Here is a 14668-nt window from a genome sequence, read left to right on the forward strand (position 1 = left end):
GAAAGGTTGCTGCACGCCCGCTGCTTCTTCAGTGTTCCGGGCAGTGCGTCTTCTCACCTGGTTTGGGGTAATGTCCCCCTACCTCCAACACCCCTAACTCTGGGTCTTCCTTAGGAAAAGGTCGCCTCTGCGAGTGCATCTTTGTTTTGTCGTCATTTTAGCCTCCACATCGCTTCCATGCTGCACCCCCTGTCTGTCCCAGAAAATGGATGGCAGTTACGTAAAAGGGTTCTCTCTCGGGCCACAAGACCCCCTCCAAACCCGAACTTGTTTCATAGTGGCTTCTCTAGCTTTTAAAGTTTTATTTTTTTATTTAGTTTTAAGCGATGAAGAAAGAGGTGACTTGAAAATTTGCTGTAGAAAAGATCTTTCCCGAGTGGCGGGGCGGGGGAAGGGATGGGGAGAGTGGGGAATAAGAAGCTCAGAGCTCCTAGAGATAAAGTGGGGTGTGTGTGTGTGTTTCCTCTCTGCATACCTAGCATCTTAATAAGCAGAAAATCAGTAAATGTTTGTCCTTGGAGGAATTCTTTGGGCTTTTGGTATTCTTCCTGGAGTTTATCCTGACGGAATACCCACCCATGTAATCTCAAAAGCTCTAGAAACGGCCATTTCCTTCTTAAATCCAGTTAGCAAATACCGCTAACAAAACTGTGTGCCAGGCATCACAAATTTTAGAAAACTGAATAGGGAAATTAAGGGGGTTGAGATGGGAACTCTCATAGCAGAGTTAGGGGACATCTTGTGCTCACCCATTGGAAAGCCAATGAATCTCAATTTTTAAGGCACCCATTATCAACTTCCCAAACGTATTTATTTTTGTAATTTTAAAATCGCCTTTCCCGGAGGTGGTATACAATGAGAGGGAATGGAGGGTAATTTGTGGCTGCTGTTGAATGACTAGAAAGTATTGATGCCTAGGGACAGATAACAAAATCTCACATAGCAGGCAAGCCTAAATAGCTGTATATAAAGTAGTTCAGAGAATAGGGTCTAGAGAATAATAGAAATCAGGTAGGCCACACACAAGTTCCCTGTTGGAAATGCCTTCACAATATTTAAATAAACATGAGCAGCTAACTTGCCCAGTTTTACTGTCTGGGTAGGGTGACAGTGGAAGACTTGGGTTGGCAGTGTGCCTTTTTTCTCCCCCCCCCCCTTAGAGATCCCAGCAAAAAGGCCATGGCAGCAGTCAAGAAAGCTTGGGCTTTCTGTGTTTGAGAGCGGAACCCCAGTGCAGCTTTGGAGAAGACCTTGAACAGACAATGTCAGAAAAGGAGGTTTGTGAGGGCTTTGGAATAAATGTATCTCTGTTCTTCTCCAGTGGCTGAGGGTATCGCTACAAACATTTTGTCACCCTAATGGGATCTTTGGGGGTTAGGAATCATTCTCTCTCTCCTTTGCACATTGAATACAGAGCTGTATGATGTTTTTCTAAGTGCACACTTCTCAGGAACCTCACAAATACTTTCCCTTTTTGGGTTAAAAAAAGGGGGTGCCATAGTAAAGAGCTTCCTGTTAGGATTACCTTTATCCTAAGTGACGTTTTCTAGAAAACTTCAATCATTTTGTTCTCATTTCTCCCATCCCTTCCTACTTGGCTCTTGCTGTGACCAGCAAGGAGAATCCTTTCTTAAAGCAGAAAGGATCTTAAAGGCATCTAGTGTGTGTTTAGGAAAGCAGAGTGACACCGTTTAAGTCACATAGCATGTTAGTGGCTGTGCTGAGACCAGAGCCCCAAATTTCTGATTAACAATGTCTTTTTATTCATCTATCAAACTTGCATTCATACAACAGACATTACCTCTATATCAGTGGCTCCCAAACTTGCTGCACATTGGAATCAAAGCTACCAAAGTCTGAATTCTACTCCCAGAGATTCTGCTTTAATTGGTCTGCGGAGAGACATAAATATGGGAACTTTTCCCCTTGGGGTATATTGTTTTATATGCAGCACAGTAGTGAACAGTGACTTCTTAAGTTTCCTTATAGATCATGGTGGCACACAGAATTTAAGATCCATAAATGAACTAGGAGTCTTTAAGTTAAATGAGTTCTTCCTGAAGATTCTTAATCGTATGCTAATCTATTCTCAAGCAGTAAAATTTTGCAACACACCATTCTTTATTTAGCATATCCCATTTCTATAGTGAAAAAATGAAGGCCTGGGTGGTGCAAGCAAACTTAAACCTCCTCTGCTTCTGGACACAACCCAACACATACACTCACACACACTCCCACACACATACACACATACATACACTCACACACACACACACAATACAGTCACACACAACTCATACATACGTGCACACCCTTACATATATACTCACACACACACGCTATATCTCCTGTAACAAATGGGATCTCCCATTTTCTTGGTAACATGATTTAATATTTTAAATTGTCTTATTGAGGAGGGCAAAGTTTAAAAAATGTGACATGTTTAAAATTTCACAGGTGATTCCATTGAGCAACCAGTTTGAGCCTCACCCTTCTCTGTGCCAGGGAATAGTTCCTGATGCTGGAGAAGCTGCAGTCGGCAAGCCAGATGAAATATTACTGCCAGAAATGAAACATGCCACTTCATAAGACAATATTGGCTAGATGAGTTCTCTTCAGGGAAAAAAAAAAATAGCACAACAAATATGAGAGGGAATAACTGGAGTCCGAGGCCCTTCCAGATGAAGCGGTCAGGATAGACTGTCAGGCTCCTTTCGATGTGAGATCTAAATCTCAAGAAGGCGCCATGAAAAGAGCCCAGAGAAAAGCATTCCAGGCAGAAGGAGCATCTGGGGTGTTCTGGACAACCTCCCTTTGCCCCCGCCCCAGACCCATTCTTTCCCCTCTCACCTTGCTTGCCACCAGGCTAGGCTGGTTGGTTAGGGCTTCTTCAGCAGGGTCTGGCATGTAGGCACCTGTAGGGTGAGGAGCTAGTGTGGGGGTCCTGGAGGGTAGAGTCTTGGGAATCATTTGGCAAATATATGAAGAATTTAGAAAATATCCTTGGATATGATGCTGCCACTTTTAGGGCTTATGTGCAAAGATCTTCATCACAATGTTATTTATGAAAAAAAAAAAAAACCTGGAAACCATGTCAATAGCCCATGAAAGCGAATGGTTAAATACATTTTAGTGTGTCTATTTTGTGCTTCAGGAGGGTGCTGGTAAAAATGTTCACTGCAGCAGGCCTGCAAGAAAAGGGTGAGAGATGAAGCTAGGTAAATAAGAACAAAATCTGCCTGTCCTGTCAGAAAACTGGTAAAACTTTTAAAAGGCAAACTGGGAAAATGTTCATTACCTGTAACAAGAGTTCTTACAAAGGAGAAAGAAAAATTTGATACAAAAGTGAGCAAAGGAAAAAAAAATGAACAAAAGACTTGAAGAGAGAATTTCTAAAAGAAATTTTCACTATGCATATGAAAAAAATTCTCAGCTTCACATTAAAAAAAATTAAAATGAGGTACCTTTCATGAAAGTAATAATTACTGTTTAAAGGACATTTAAACTGCCATTGTACCCCCTAGTCAATAAGTACATTTTTACGAAGGTTCTAGAGGGTGATTTGGCAAAGTTAATTTTTCTCCAAATATTCGTTGAGTGCCTGCTGTGTGCCAGGCACTGAGAAGCGATCTCACTGGGGGGTGGCAGGAGTGATTCAGCACCCAGGGGGCATTTGGAGTTTTCACAGTGATTGAGAAGTATTATCAACATTTAGCACCCAGATGTTATGGATGGCAAGGGTCCTGCATTGACTTTGGGTCATAAGAATTGCTTTGGCCAGAGGAGTGTGGGAAGCTCCGGGATTGTGTCAGTTTGGGCTACGGGGCAAGAACCCTTCTGTGTTTCCATCACTCTCTCATGCTCATTCCACCTATCATGAGAACCTACCCAGGCAGCCACTGCTCCCCGCCTGGGCCTCTGGCTGAGAAACAGACATGAGAGAAGGGAGGGGACCTGAAACCCCAGCCCAGCTCAATCCAGCCAGCCCGGTGAGCAGTATATCAATGGTTGTTCTGAGCACTGAAGATTTGGAGTTGTTTGCTAAGTGTGGTCACTTAGCAAACCTGACATAGACATGGCACAAGGAAAAATTGTCCCTCCAAATGCTATACCACCCACCCACCCCCAGCATCCCCACATGGCAAACATTGGATACAGAAAATGAACAAAGTGGAGTTGTGGGATGAATGTGCACAGTCAACAAATAATCATATCAACAATTATATGTTTGCATGTTGAAGTCAGTGCTCTTAATGACAAGTTGAAAGGTGGGATGAAAAAGAGGAACAAGAGGTATGATTGTGAGTGAGGAGTCATTCAAAGTTTCTCCAAGGACATGGCGTTGGAAACCTGGAGTTGAGCAAGAGTTAGACACGGAGTAGGGAAAAGCATTTCAGGCTGAGGAACCTGCATGGCCAAGCAGAGGAGTTCTGAGTACCTGAGGGGCTGGAGCACAGATGGCTCAAGGTGGTTGGTGAGACTGTGAGGCCCAGATCAGGCAGACCTGTTGGATCATCAGAAGGGGTTTAGATAGGGGCGACTGGGCAGTTCAGTTGGTTAAGTATCTGCCTTTGGCTCAGGTCATGATCCCAGGGTCCTAGGATTGAGCCACACGTGGGGGGTCCCTGCTTGGTAGGGGGTCTACTTCTCCCTCTCCCTCTGCCCTACCTTCCTCCTCGTGCTCATTTTCTCTCTCTCAAATAAATAAGTAAAATCTTAAAAATAAAAGAAGGGGTTTGGATCTCATTGAAGCACCAGTCAGATGGCTTAAGAAAAATTGTTTGATAACAATTTAGTCTTATCACTGGAATCAATTCAGCCCTTGGTCTATAGAAATGGACTTTGAGTTTCAAACATCCCCAGTGGCAAGACTGCTTATGTAAAATTGCTACTACCCTTCATGTTATGGGGACTTGGTAAATAGCTGCAACCAAAAATCCAACCCTGACCCTGTCTGGAAATGGAAAAAAAGAAAACAATGCACTCAGGAAATTAACTGCTAAATAAAGTGCATTTATATAACATTGTCCTAGGAATTACAGTTCTGTCAAGCTTCCATGGCAAACTAAATGAGAGAAAACCCAAAATCACTTTAGAAGAGAGGACAAAGGATACTGTTTTTCTGGATCAATGGACTTCTTAACTAGCAATAAAGCTATGTTATGCTTTCATTATCTTGAAACCAAATAAGATGGAAATAATGAACTTTTAAGATTCACACATATATTGTGAATTTCTAAAATGTTATCCTAAGACCCTTCACGTGTCTCAATAAAGACAAGAGCTGCTGCCATGGTTTCTGGGTTATTTTGTTGGGCTTGTTAGCAACAGCAAAATTACTCTACCCACAAATAGGATAACACAGACATCACTAATTTATAAGATTGCATTTAGGTAATCTAAAGTTGTAAAACATCACCCTAAAAATTATAATCCTAACAAGCATTTATATGAACCGTTGCATCATCCCTTAATAGCAATAAAACTAAGAGGAAAAGAAATCTGAATTCCATTCATGGCAGAAAAAAATCTGTTGCTGTTCTTGATCCTCAGAAGTGGACTCATTACAAGTAGGATCAACTTGGAAGGTGATTCACTTCTGTTTTCGGGTTGTGTAGACAGAGGGCTGAGTCCAGTGCTTGGCATAGCAACATTTCCTGTTGCCAGCAGAGGATGTGATGGGCCAGTGAAGACCCTCAGTGGAGAGAATTCCTGGAGATATTCTTCCTCACTTTTTAGAATGGGGGAAAGGATACAGAGTCCTCTTCTCAAGAACTGCCCACATGAGTAAAGAGATGTGCATGACACTGTCCATGGCAAGTATGGTATGAGATAGAAAAGTACTTAACATGACCTGATATTCATCAAAAGAATGAATGTATGAGGGGTGCCTGGGTAGCTCAATGGGTTAAGCCTCTGCCTTCCGCTCAGGTCATGATCTCAAGGTCCTGGGATCCAGCCCATCGGGCTCTCTGCTCAGCAGGGAGCCTGCTTCCCTCTTTCTCTCTGCCTACTTGTGATCTCTCTCTCTGTCAAATAAATAAATACAATTAAAAAAATTAAAAAAAAGAATGGATGCATGATTTGTGATATCTCTGTGGGTTAATACACAGTAGTGAAAATGAGCTAGAGTTACATGTCTGAATATAACATGATAACTAGGAAAAATATACAGTTGAATTTTTAAGAAAACAGCATTCATAATGATTTGCTAAGTTTACAAACACTCCAAATAATATTCAATGCTTATGTATACAGAAATGTGTAATAAAAGTGTGAAAACGTGCACGAGAATTATATTCATGATCTCTGGAGAGATTGGAGGAGGAGCAGGAACAGAAAGGAAGGCATCAACTCTATACTGTTTTACTTTTAGGGGAGAGAAGATCTGAGGCAAATGCAGTATAATGACAATATTTGATAGAGATATGATAGATGGGTAATTATTACACTGTCTTTATTTCTGCATATATAAATTATTTTATAATCAAAATATGCTAAAAATGAAATATGGAGAAACAAGCACTAAAGTGAATTAGAGGCAAGAAAGAGGGAATGGAGGGTGTTGACTCCTCTTTGGAAAAGCTTGACTATGATAAGAAGATGGTCAGGGGTAGCATGATTGATGGAGGGTTTGTTTCCTTGACTTTCTTTTAAGATGGCAAAGAGTTAAGTATCTTTCATTAAATCACAGGGAAGAATCCAATCGAAAAAAAGAGACTGAAGACATACACTTGAGCCTTAGAGCCTGAGCTCTTACAAATCTCTCACAATTTTTCCCCATAGATTGTCAGCTCCTCAAAGAAGGACAAGACTGTGTGTGTTCTATTTATCTGCAACAAGTGCACCATGAATGGATGAGTGGATGGATGGTTGGATGGATGGATGGATAGGTAATGGATGGATGGATGGATGGATGACAGCCTGGTGGGTGAATGGATGAGATAGAGGGTGGGGATATTAGCATAATGTGCTTATCAGAGTGGCCACCAGATGGCAGATGTGACAGGCAATGATTATCCTTTCAAAGAAAGTTCAATGGTAGCTACAAGTTACAATTCTTTTCTTACATAAGCTTATCTAAGTGGAATATGCTCAACATTTAAGTGGAAATTTGGGAATTTCCTGCTGTCGACCTCTCATTTTGAGTATCAGTAGGCCAATTTAGTCTTTCCTGGAAAAAAAGCTATAGATGCAAAGAAATGTATAGTTGTATTGACTTGTGGTTATAAAGGGACTGAACACATGTGTTTGTCTTCTGTTTCTTTTGAAATCCAAATAAAAGGACGGCAAAAGTATGATACTACAAAGACCAAGAGAATGGAAAGGGAAATGAAAATGCTATTATAACCAGTTGATTTAAACGGGTTACACTTGATAAGGTGCAATCAGGCTAAAACTGGGTTTTCTTGGGGCACCTGGGTGACTCAGTGGGTTAAGCCTCTGCTTTCAGCTCAGGTAATGATCTCAGGGTCCTGGGATCGAGCCCCGCATCGGGCTCTCTGCTCAGCAGGGAGCTTGCTTCCCCCTCTCTCTGCCTGCCTCTCTGCCTACTTGTGATCTATCTGTCAAATAAATAAATAAAATCTTAAAAAAAAAACCAACCTGGGTTTTCTTCCCATCCATCTTCTTCTTCTCCCCCCCTTTTTATTTTTTAAAGATATTTGACATAAAGAGAGAGAAAGAGAGAGGGAATATAAGCAGGGGGAGTGGGAGAGGGAGGGGAACAGACTCTCTGCTGAGTGGGGAGCCCAATGCGGAGCTCAATCCCAGGACCCTGGGATCATGACCTGAGCCAAAGGCAGCCACTTAACGGACTTGAGCCACCCAGGACCCCCCCCCCCCAATCCATCTTCTTTAAAGTTGTTCTGCTAGGTGCCCTTTCCCCCACACCTGGATGATATCTTGTGCAGATCCTAAGGCTCTTCTGGGTACTTTTGCAGATGAAAATATTCTCTTCTTCAGATATTAAAGAGTCCCATCAAATCTGATCTTCAATCTTTCATCCAATTCATACTGTCTCCCCCTTCCTAGCTTGGATCCAACCTTGAATTTTGCGAAATGTAAGTAAGTAGGGGTTTAAGATCTGTGCTTTTATCTCTCTCTCCCCCCTGTTCTTGCCCCACTTACTAATTTATGCCTCTGACCCTCCCATTAGGAGAGAAAAGGAAAATTGTATTTGATTGAGTTATTGTATTTGATGTTGATGACTCTGTGCAGCATGTGCCCCAAAGCTGACCCTTTTCCTTGGGGCGGGGGAGGATTTTTGCCTATTGCCTTGTGTTTTTTGACCTTGCCCTGTTCTCCTCACACTTCACTAGGTGAAGCACCATGCACCTGACATCTCATGATGTCGCCTTAATTCTCCCCCCACGTATTCCTGGTGCAGGCCCACTCTGTTTGTGCAGAACTCTTGGGTAGGATCCTTTCAAGCTCACGCTTCCTTTGCTGGTTCCTACTTAGTTCTGGGGGGAAACTTATGGATCTCTGTCTAATCTAACTAGTCTCTGTCCAATCTAATCTAACTATGGAAGTTTAGGCCATTCCACTCTGGTCCTTTCTTTGTTCTACTCAGACGTCCCCAGGCAGCCTCAGGTGAGTAGAAGGCACTAATCCTCCTGTCCCCCCACCCCCCACATGATACCCCTCAGTCCAGAGGACATGTGTCTAGTTCTCCCAAGGACACTCTTTCCCCCACCCTTTTCCCAGGCTGCAACACAGAGCAGGCCCATAGGCTTCTGCAGCTCAGCAGAAGCTGGCTGGTGGCTGAGACATAGGTCTCCATCTGTGACAGGTCCCCCCAGAGTTTTGAGTATGTTCATGACCCTTGCTTGGCTAAAGAGACGAAAAGAAAGACCTATTTTAAATACTCACTCCCAAACAAGTAACTCTTCAAAAATAATTCCCACTCTGAACAAAGGGAATAAAATTGTTTGCTTATATATGTATGTCTGTATTATTTTCTTATATGGGATAGAGACAGGAGGTGAGCTAGGACAGAGGAATAGGATTTGTTTTATTGTCTTATAGTAAGTCCTATATGAATGATCTGGCGTCTTCCTTTGGAATATGGGAGTGCATTACATTCTGGGCTTTGAGCCTTTGCCAGAACTCCAGATTTATTTGAAAAGACTCATTTAGCAACCTGGCGTACCTTAATTACATAATTATAATCTAGATAATTACAGATTATAACTAGTAATCATTAGAATATTTAAAAAGAGCTCTTGGAAATTTGAGAAAAATGATAGCTGAAATTAAAAATCTGATAGAAGAGCTGGAAGACAAAGCCTTGGAAATATCTGGGAGATCAGACATCATAACAGAAGACAACAGAAGAGGGAATTTCCAAAGCAATAATAAAGAAGTGTCCAGATTGAAAAGGCTTTCCATGTATAATGAGTGGAGAAAGGATCCATACCCACACATATTATAGCAACATTTCAGGATACTAAAGATAAGGAGGAGATGCTGAGAACTTACAGAGAGAAAGACCAGGTCATGTAACAAAGAAATGAGGATCAGAATGGCATAATTTCTCAAGAGTAGCACAGGAAGCCAGAACACAGTGTAACAATGCATTCAAAATTCTAAAAAAACGTTACTGTTAATCTAGATTTCTATACTCTGGTAAGATTTTTATCAACCAGGAGGATAGAATAAAAATATATTTAAACATGCAAATGGACTTGCTAGTTGTCTATGCAATTTTCATTCTCCCTTGCACCCCCTCTAGAATCTCTCGGATTTAAAATTGCGCCCTGTCAATTTCTACAGTTCCCAGCTTTCTGTGAAGATTAGTAGACATAAGACCTACTTTTGAGAAATAAAATACAGATAGATATGTCCTCTAAAAGATTTTCTACTTATTGTTTACCATATCCAAGTCTTGTCTTTTGCTTAGACACAAAGCTTGAGTTGGAGCAGCATTTCCCCCCATTTTTGTACATGGTCCTGTTGACCTGTACACTCGGGTTGTTTTGAACCCCATGGCTTTCCGCTTTATGGTTCTGTTAACTACTCTTGAGTTCTTCTCCTGCCCAAAGACAGTGAGTCTCCTCTTTTGATAAAAGTTGGTGACTTAATGTCTTTCTGGTGTCTGTACTCCCAGTGCCTAGAGAAGTAGGTTTTCAAAGACAGGTTTTTGAATGAATGCATGAACCAAAGAGAGAAGAAACATCCTCCTCCTCGATCACTTTCTAAGACACTCTCATCCTCCTTGAGACTCTAACACTAAACTCATAATTTATTTTCCTCACCATCTCTTGCTCACAACCTCCATGACCTCAGCACCTATGAGATCCTTCCAACCTCTGACTTCAACATGCCTTGACTTCTAGGGGATGAATGAATGATTCCCAGTTTCCTTCTTGCATCCTTATTTTCCTCTCCCACGGTGCTTTATTGGCTCTCTTCAGAACAATGAGCGTACCTTCCAGTACTCCTTCATGACACTGTCACCAGGTGTATCATTTAACCAGCAGAGCCCCCGATTTAAAAACCAACTTAGTACAAATAGTCTGTGCACTTGGTTTCCCTTTCACGATTTGATCTCAATATGCTACCCTAGATTTCTTACCTCTTCTCAAATCCACCTAGAACCATCCTCGTGCTTTGCAATTGTTCATACTCCTGTCTGCCTGGTATCACTCTTGCATTTCCTCCAGCCCACAGCCCCTCATCACCTGCCCCCCCCCCCACCAGTTGAAAGTGTACCCATTGTCCTAGGACCAGTTCCAGTGCCACTTTCTCCCATGAAGCATTTCCCAGTGATTCAGGCAGAATTAATCCCTGGAGCCTCTATGGCTGCAAAAGCCCTTTGCTATTATGTCTATTATAAGCATTTATTAGGACGGTTAATACCTTACATGGTTACCTGCCCATGTGTACTCATGGAGGATGTTCCATTTCTGTAATACTCACAGACTTAGCATATGGTGCCTGGCGTGTAGCACACACTAGAAAATTGTTAGATGAACCGAATTGAGATTCAAGGAGCTTATCCCCGACAATGATTTAAGTCTAGTGACTTGTGGTTAGAGGCAAGGGCAAGGCATATCTACTCCCTTAGGGACGCTGCCTCATAATTATTTTAAAAGTTTTCTATTTTATCAAAGGGCCTTAGAAACTGCTCCTTTTCAAAGCTCCACCAAACTATTATTTTCCTAATTAATTATTGCAGCGGGATAACTATTGCATAAATCAATCCTCAACTTAGTTTGATCGTGATCACTAATGAAATAGATTGGAGATCTGGAGCCCCAAAGAGAATGTTTTCAGATGAATAATATATTTTATTTGTCAGCAGTCCTCAGACTCAATTTATGGTGAAATTAACTGAAAGTGGATTGCAAATAATTGTCAGCTCATTGTCAGTCTGCATTTCCAAGGCCCTGAATAGATAGAATGACGAAAGGTAATTTCGTTTTTCTTCGTAATTGCTTCTGGATAATACCAGGGCCTTTGAAAGAGAGTGTGAGGCTGTGCATTTTGAAAATTGCAAAGAAAATGTAAAGCCTGGGTTGAATACCAAAAATTCTCAATATGTCAGATGCAGCAGAATTAACATTTCTAGGGTTCTTGCTATCTGTTTGGCTAAAATTGCCTACAACAGATAACATGATTTTGGACTTGAGATATGAAAAGCATTATTTCACGTGTCAATAGTGATCATTAGGTTGGAGATTTGAGCTCGGGTCACTTTCTGATAATTTCCGAAAGGGGTTAAAAAGCAACAAGACTTCTTGCAAATGATATAAGGGCTTAGAGAAGACTTTTAGGTATTTAAGATTACCAGAGAAGAAAATAATCTACAGCCCAATGGAGACAAATGAGCTTCCCAAGAACAAATGCAGAAGATGAGCAGATGAAGAAAGAAATAAAACTTGGTGAAAGATGAGAATAAAACAACCACCTCAGTTTTCCATCACTTATTCTAAAACTAATTAAGTTGAAGGAGATCATCGCCTGTCACCGTGCCGCAAATCCCTAACCAGTGAAAAGTACCTGACCACTTTACTGTCAGACTTCAGATCTCCACTTCCCACAGTGTGTTCCACTGAATATACCTTGAATTGCTCCTATGGTTCATCCCATGAAAGGGTTGCACAGCTCAAACAAGTTTGGAAATGTTGCACATAGTTTTCCTGTTAGGGGATCATAACATTAATGTAAGAAACCCCTTGGAAAGTCCTGCCATAGAACAACTGTACAACATTGACCAAATATTCCACAAGCATTTTTTTAAAAGGTATCCAGTCGAATGTATTTATTTTTTCATATGTACAAGTGGACATCTTTGTTACATTTCTTGATTTTTTAAAATTCTAGTGTAGTTAATGTACAGTGTTGTAATAGTTTCAGGTGTACGACAGAGTGATTCAATACTTTTTTTTAATTTACTTGACAGACAGAGCTCACAAGTGGGCAGAGAGTCAGGCAGAGAGAGAGAGAGAGGAGGAAGCAGGCTCCCTGCTGAGCAGAGAGCCTGCTATGGGGCTCAATCCCAGGACCCTGGGATCATGACCTGAGCTGAAGGCAGAGGCTTTAACCCACGGAGCCACCCAGGCGCCCCCATTCAACACTTTGATACCCTCTTGATCCATCCATGTTGTTGCAAATGGCAAGATTTCTTTTTTTGTGGCTGAGTAATATTGCATTGTATACACACACACACACACACACACACAAACATATATATCTCTTCTTCTTCTTTTTTTTAAATTTATTTATTTGACAGACAGAGATCACAAGTAGGCAGAGAGAGAGAGAGGAGGAAGCAGCCTGCCCGCGGAGCAGAGAGCCCGATCTGGGCCTCGATCCCAGGATGCTGGGATCATGACCTGAGTCGAAGGCAGAGGCCCAACCCACTGAGCCACCCAGGCGCTCCTGTACCTCCTCTTCTTTATCCATTTGTCTATTGATAGACACTGGGCCTGCCTCTATAGTTGGCTATTGCAAATAATGCTGCAGTTAACAGAGGGGTGCATGTATCTTTCCGAATTAGTGACTTTGTTTTCTTTGGGTAAATAGCCAATAGAAGAACTACCAGCTCATATGCTAATTCTACTTTTAATTTTTTTTCTGTTTGTTTTCCATAGTGCCTGCACCCATTTGCCTTCCCGCCAGCAGAGGATGAGGGTTCCTTTTCCTCCACACCAAAAATTCTTGTTTCTTAGTCGTGTTCAACTATAGGTACCAACCGGTGCTCCATGGAGCCCTGATGTTCCCATGGAAGCCTGTTTGAGCTATGGCTCACTAGTAGACCAGGCTTGGCTGGTAATGCAAAAAGGCCTTGCATATTGGTCTGTATATTGAGGTGTAGTGCATCCCCAGAGCTTGTATGTGGGAGAAGGCTGTCCATGCTTGATTCTGTGTGTATGTCAGAGACTGACGCTGTCTTGAGCAGGATGGGCAGGAAAAGTAAGGAAGCGAGTTGTGGTCTCTATTAAATAACTGGCTCCCCTAAAGGCAAATGGGAAAGTTAAGTATTGTTATGGAGAGACCCTCAGTTATCAACCAGCCAGGAGGAAAAGTACCCAAATGGAACATCCACTCTCTTCTAAGTAATGTGCGGTATGTTTCCTCCTTGAAAGCCTCCATAGGTCTCAGTGCCGTGACCTTAACAGAGGCTCCCTGTGGCTGCCGTCCCAGGCTCAAGCCCACCTCCACACACCCGCCCCACACCACTCCCTCTTCTTGCTCCCTGTGCCCCAGGCCTCTGGCTGCAGATCTCCCAGAGGTCCAGCTGTTCTCAACACCCACCACAGGCTCACCTTTGGGGACCCCTCTTGGAAGCTTCTCCTGACTTCCCTGAAGAAACCACCCTACATACACCCTTTCCTCCCAGATCAGGTCCTCTGTGGAACACTAGATTTTCTTTCTTTCTTTCTTTCTTTCTTTTTTTTTTTTTTAAAGATTTTATTTATTTATTTGACAGACAGAGATCACAAGTAGGCAGAGAGGCAGGCAGAGAGAGAAGGGGGAAGCAGGCTCCCTGCTGAGCAGAGAGCCCGATGCGGGGCTCGATCCCAGGACCCTGAGATCATGACCTGAGCCGAAGGCAGAGGCTTTAACCCACTGAGCCACCCAGGCGCCCCGAACACTAGATTTTCTTGCTAGCATTTTTAGCAAATGTTAATTCTATGTGGGGATACTTGTTAACGTGGTACTGGGGTATGACATACATTCAATAAAGTGCCGAATCTTGAAGAATGTTTATGGGTGAATAAATCCAAGGAACCGCCACCCAGATTCGACTATAAAACATGGCCAACATCCCAGAAGGCTGTGCCTTCCCTCCCTCCTCATAGATGATTCTCTCTTCTAACCTTTATCCCCATAGGCTAGTTTTTCTGTTCTTGAACTTCCTATAGATGCTCACCATTGTCACTGTGAGGTGGACCCAGCTTGCTGTGTTTAGAGCATTTTACTGTTACTGCTATAATATTCCACTGTATGAAGTACCACAACTTCTTAACTCCCAATATATGTAACTCTGTTCTTTGTGAACTTCATGAAACTACAGAAGATGTGCCTGTGTTGTTGATTGGAATGTCCTTGGGCCTTGCACAGTGCCTGGCAAAGACAAGGGACCCAGAATTTTTGTGGCAAAAAATGGACTTAAAAAAAATTATTGGTATTGGTGTTAATCCCTTTTATTAGTGAA

This window comes from Mustela erminea, chromosome 8 (genome assembly GCF_009829155.1).
Source record: "Mustela erminea isolate mMusErm1 chromosome 8, mMusErm1.Pri, whole genome shotgun sequence".
Taxonomy (NCBI): Eukaryota; Metazoa; Chordata; class Mammalia; order Carnivora; family Mustelidae; genus Mustela; species Mustela erminea.